The following is a 5,657-nucleotide window of genomic DNA, read 5'->3' on the forward strand; positions in this document are numbered from 1 at the left end:
AATTCAAGATGAGGGTTTTAGGCTTCCCATGGGAGCTCCCTTTCACAGCTCCCCCCTAATCCTCTGGAAATCGCCCGTTCCCTACAGCTGCTGGCTCACCAGATGAACTATTTGTTCAATTATTCTTGGCCGCGCTAGCTCGGGCTGCTCAAAGCCGCTGGCCCCGTCCCTCGGCCCACTTCAATGGCCCCGGGGCAGCCCCAGCCCGTGAGGAGCCCCCGGGCCCCGCTCCGCGCCCGCCCCCGCGGCCCTTTTCATCCGCCCTCCGGCCCGGCCGGGCCGCTGCAGGCCGCGCGGGGAGGGCGGCTCCGGTGTCGGTGTCGGAGCGCTGGGGTGAGAAAATAATTACAAATGAAAGAGAGATTAGCAGGGGCTGTTGCGACAAATGCTGCCGAAATGGTTTCTGGAGCGCCGGCGGAACCTTCTAACGGGAGGGATCGGAGCAGCTGCCGTCCCGTGGGGCGTGGGGAAACAGGGATCCCTCTGGGACCCCGGAATGAGAGCCTAAAACCTGACAAACCGCGGCTCAGGGGGATGAGATGTCAGACCAGGGCAGCCTCACGTCATACAAATGGACTGGTAATAACAAAATTTATTTTTCACATTTCTCTGCCCCTCCACCACCATCCCCCAGTCTCAGTGTTTGCAGAAGTGTTGGAACCCATCTAAAAAATGGCTCCCAGCTGCTGAAAGATGGCTCTTGCCTGGTGCTGGGAATCCTCAGGGTTCATCTAGTGAGGGATCTGAGTCTTTAACCTCTCTGAGATCGTGGAATCACAGAATGTGCTGAGCTGGAAGGGCCCCACAAGGACCATCCAGTCCAACCCTCAGCCCTGCACAGGCCCATCCCCAAGAGTCACCCCCTGTGCCCCAGAGGATCATCCAAACCCTCCTGGAGCTCTGGCAGCCTTGGGGCTGTGCCCACTGCCCTGGGGAGCCTGGGCAGTGCCCAACCAGCCTCTGGGGGAAGAACCTTTGCCTGAGATCCAACCTGACCCTGCCCTGACACAGCTCCAACCATTCCCTGGGTGCTGTCCCTGGTCCCCCCAGAGCAGAGCTCAGTCCCTGCCCCTCCTCTGCCCCTGCCCAGGCAGTTGGAACTGCAGGGAGGTCTCCCCTCAGCCTCCTCTGATGAACACACCAAGTGCCCTCAGTGTCCTCACATGGCTTCATGCAGTTCCTAAATGGTTCATCCTGATTTCAGGTGAAGCCCCATTTGAATTTGCCAAACCTCCCCCCACTTAACCAAAAGGTCAGGAGAGCACATCACAGCTATGCAGATATGCCTGGAGGACTGGACATGGGAAAAACCTTGATGGTCTTTAGATGAGACTGTAAATAGTTGATGGCAAGGTTGGACAGGGATTGGAGCAACCTGGTCTAGTGGAAGGTGTCCCTGCCCTTAGCAGGGGCCAGAATCAGATAATCTTTAGGGCCCCTTTCAACCCAGACCAGTCTGGGATTCTGTGATTCAGCTCCCAGTGGCCATCAGGAGGGAGTAAATCCTGCTCACAAGCAGGCAGAGCAGGAAAACAAGAAGAGATCAAGATGAAGACAAGATCCTTGTCTTCTCATCCATCCAGGCTCACACTGACCAGAAGGAATGGCAGGTTGGGTTTGCTTAGGGCTGATGGACACCGATAATACTTTAACCATCAGCTCTTACATTAGAAGCAGCAGAAAGGTATTGTCTGAATGGAGCTATGTGGAAGCCCTGCCTTGACGGCCATGACAGCGCTAAAGCTTGGTTATCCCATGGGATTATGAGATGATGGTGTTTCTCTCTTTTTCCAGACTCTCAGTTTTGCCTGGTGAGAGGAGATACTGCCCGTGTCACTGTCAGAAATAGTACAGGACAAGGAGAAATGTTTTGGTGAGATGTGCTTCCCTTTGGGCACATAGAATCCTAGAATGAATGGTTTGGGTTGGAAGAAACCTTAAAGCTCATCTCATTCCACCCCCTGCTATGGGCAGGGACACCTTCCACTAGCCCAGGTTGCTCCAAGCCCCGTCCAACCTGGCCTTGGACACTTCCAGGGATCCAGGGGCAGCCACAGCTTCTCTGGGCAACCTGTGCCAGGGCCTCCCCACCCTCACCAGGAAGGATTTCTTCCCAATATCCAATCTAAACTTACTCTTTCTATTTGGAACTCTCATGTCCCTGTTTCCCCTGTCCAATGCTTGCAGCACTGGAGCAGAGGCACTGGAGCATCCCCCTGCTTTGGGTTTTCTCCCCCCAAATTTTGAAGAGAAAAGGGATGTACATCCTCCCCACACCTGCATCTGTTTCTCAACCTCCGTCTTATTCCTCCCTCCCTTCCACCCATCCTCCTTCCATCACCCCCAGGTCTCTCCCAGCTGCTCCTCACATCTCCCGAGCCCCAGCAATTGCTCTTGAAGCAACACATCAAAACACCATTAGCTCCTCCCGGCCAGTCTGGCTCCCCCCGTCCCAGGACAGGCTGGCGCTGACACATCCCGCCTGGCACTTTGAAGCCCCCGCCCGGCTCTGCGGGGACAGCTGGGCTGTGCCACAATCCCTTCGGCCCTTTGGGCTAAGCCGGGCGTTTTAAAATAGTCCCCCCCTCCCTTCCCGGCGTTGACAACTGCACAATTATTTTAGACGCTGTTTATGGACCCATCGCGTAACCGGAGCCTGCGGGAGGAGGAGGAAAGGGGGTGGTGGGCAAAGGGGGCTGGGGAAGAGGGGTTTTCACCCTAATTAGCAGCCCCCTCATTTCTCACAGGTTGCTGGAAAACTCATCCATGCACGTGAAAGCTGCAGCACCAAAGGTGGCTGAAAACAAGCACTTCGCTGCAATCCTTGTTTTTCTAAGGATGGTTTGAATCCCTTGGCATTTGTTTCATGGCCCCCCAAAAGGCAGTGCTACCTCCTCGCTGGAAAACAGATGCTGCCAATCGGGTTGGGACAGTGGGTAGGATTGGGAACTGCCCTGGGTAAGGCCTTGCCTCGTGCCTCAGTTTCCCTGTTGGTAAAACAGGGATGTGATGTCTGGGATGACCCCAGGAAAGGAGGGGAAGGGACAGGGATAGAGCTGGTCTTCCGGAAATCAGTGTGGCAGCCCAGCTGCTGCCAAGTGCCTTTGGAGAGGGAGGGCTGTGGCAAAGTGACACAAGGAGCTTTTCACAGGCAGTGTGGGACTGGCTGGGACTGGGCTCCCCCCAATCCCAAAACGGAGGTGCAGCCCCCGGTTCCCAGACCTGCCCCTTCACACCCCTAAGCATCCCTCGGTGGTGGTGCAGGAACCTTTCTGCGGGCCCTCAGCACCCCCTAGTGTTCCCGAATATTCCCAGGGTTCAGTCCTGCACACCCGAGGCTCGTCTGGTCGTGCCGGGTGACGGCTGGTCCCCGAGGCTGGGGCAGCAGCATCATCCCACATGCCACATCCCTGCATCCACAAGGAACCCCCTCATCCCCGATTACCACCTCTCTTCTCCCATTTAACAACACAAATCCCCAGTGCAACCTCTCAGGTGTGAAGGCTGCTCCCCCAAACCCTCAGGTCTCAAATCCCAAAACATCCTCCTCCGTGGGCATGGATTTACAGGGCAGGCTGGAATCCTTTCCTACCCAAGGTCTCCTCTGCAGAGCGTGAGGAGATGCTGGTTTGTAGCACACTGGAGCTCTGTTTCCATCGCTAAAGGTCAGAAAACATCACGGTTTGAATTCACTCTTCTCCCCTGGTCTCAAGTATGGGTTTTGATGAAATGCAACTTTTAGGACTGAAAAATAAAGGAAAATTAGCAGAAATTATAAATGCTTGTGAATGAGAGCTGGAGTGGGACTGCTGGGGAGGAGAACAGTGGGGTAGATTGTAAAGATGATGAATATGGGGAGGAAACAAATTAAATATCAGTATTAATGACACTTCCCAGAGCTAATTTCAAAGGCAAAGGGCTCAGTATTAATGTGTCAAGGTGACTGAACTGATTTTCCCTCTTTTCAGGTAAAACTACCCACTGCATCTGACCCTGCTGGGCCTTCGCAGCTTTGTGTCTCCAGTAACTTCACAGTCCCTCAGAGATGTTTCTTCCACTCTAGGTGTTGATGATGAAGGTGTCTCCACCAAAATGCCTCTTGTTTATTGGTGACATGGGTATGGACAGCGGGGCCCAGCCCTGCTGGAGAGGTGACATTCCTGCATCTGCCACTGCGATGTGCACTTGCTCCATCACTGCGGAATGGCAGCTGGAAGGAGGGGGAAAATCCCCAAATCCAACCTCCCAGGATGAGAAGATTTAATTTTGGCTAGCTCCCGGGGACAATATTGACGGCACAGCCCTAAGGGCCACCCAGCTCCCTGCACCTCTCCCAGGTGGCTCACTCTCCACGTGAGGTGGTTTCGGGGAGCATTTAATTGCCTTCCTGCTTTTTTTTTTCACTCCACTTCAGCTGTGAGTTGTTTTTTTACCCTGTTAAAATTTCCCATGGAGTTTTACCCTCTTTGGGGTCCCTTTTGGGTGCTGTTGCTGTCACTTTTATCCCTCACCACCTCTCCCTGCACCTCTCTCTCTGTTGTCTGTCACTGTTTCCTCACCCTCTGCCTTCTCCTTCCTTTCCATTACTCTTCTCTGGATACATAATTTTCCTTTTAATGATCTTCTGTCCCTTATTAATGCTTTTTCCATGTCCAAGCACGCTCCAGCCCTGGCATCCAGCTGGGACTGATGCAGTTGGAATCACATCGTGGCTGAGCTCTCCCTGCTTTCATTTCATTCTCTCCTATTCTTACCCAGCTGGGGTCTCAGATCTGTTCATGGGGGGATGTAACAGAAGCCTTTGGGGTTTCCCTTTGCTTATGTCTGCCTTCCTTTCCAAGCTGTGCCCCAAAGCAATCCCTTTCCAGCCTGGCTGTGCACGGATGCTGTGTGCTCCCCACAGCTGCAGATGTGCCGTATCGGATTTATTCACCTCCTCCTTTTGCCATCTGGCAAACTCCTTCCTGGACATCTTTGTGAGGGAACAGAGTGTTTGCAAGAATTAGGTCACATTTGGGCAGAGTTTAAAGGGTCCCTTGCCATCCCCTTTGTTTTTTTCCCAATCTGTACCTCCCCAGGGCTGTATTTCCATTGCTGAAGGTCAATAAATATCCTACCCACAAATATCCTCCCTATCCCACAGTGTGTGGGGAATAAAGCTGCCCATGGAGAGGGATAAATTTAGGTGATGGTGCTTTGGAGCAGCTGCAGGTCTCTGCCCCTTCCCCTGTTCCAAGGTACTTCAGCATCACTGGAGATCTGGGTTGCACGCGATGGGTGAGTGCTCAGTGACAAACAGCCCTGAGATGGGAGGATGCTCTGAAGGGATCCTTCCCTGGGTGCCAGGAAGGCTGAGGGAGATTCCACCGGGAGGTGGCTCACTTAGAAATGGGAGGATGTAGATACAAACCCATTTTCCTGCAGACCCATTGCCTACAGTGGGTGCTGCATCCCACAGCACCTGCTCCTTTAGGAAGGTTTCGTGGGTGCAGGAGGAGGGGAAGGAACACAAGGTGTCATTATTTCAGCTGGAAAACACATCGATATCCCAGTGAGGGAGCAGGTAAATATCTGTGCCTGGCCAGTGTTCCAGCTTGCTTTCCCATTTTCCTGCCTCTGCAGATTGCAGGCAGCTTGTGCACTCATCCCTCCGGATG

At 53.7% G+C, this 5,657-nt stretch overlaps 1 long non-coding RNA gene across 1 annotated transcript; it reads left to right on the forward strand.

Moving 5' to 3' along the window:
- Positions 1-270: 270 nt before the first annotated feature.
- LOC113975428 lies at positions 271-5,657 on the forward strand. The gene is made up of 3 exons (XR_003536823.1): positions 271-579; positions 1,795-1,873; positions 3,969-5,657. It is a non-coding gene; the product is annotated as an uncharacterized LOC113975428 (long non-coding RNA).

This window comes from Neopelma chrysocephalum, unplaced genomic scaffold, assembly GCF_003984885.1.
Source record: "Neopelma chrysocephalum unplaced genomic scaffold, ASM398488v2 Primary Assembly neopelma1_138, whole genome shotgun sequence".
In the NCBI taxonomy this organism is placed as follows: Eukaryota; Metazoa; Chordata; class Aves; order Passeriformes; family Pipridae; genus Neopelma; species Neopelma chrysocephalum.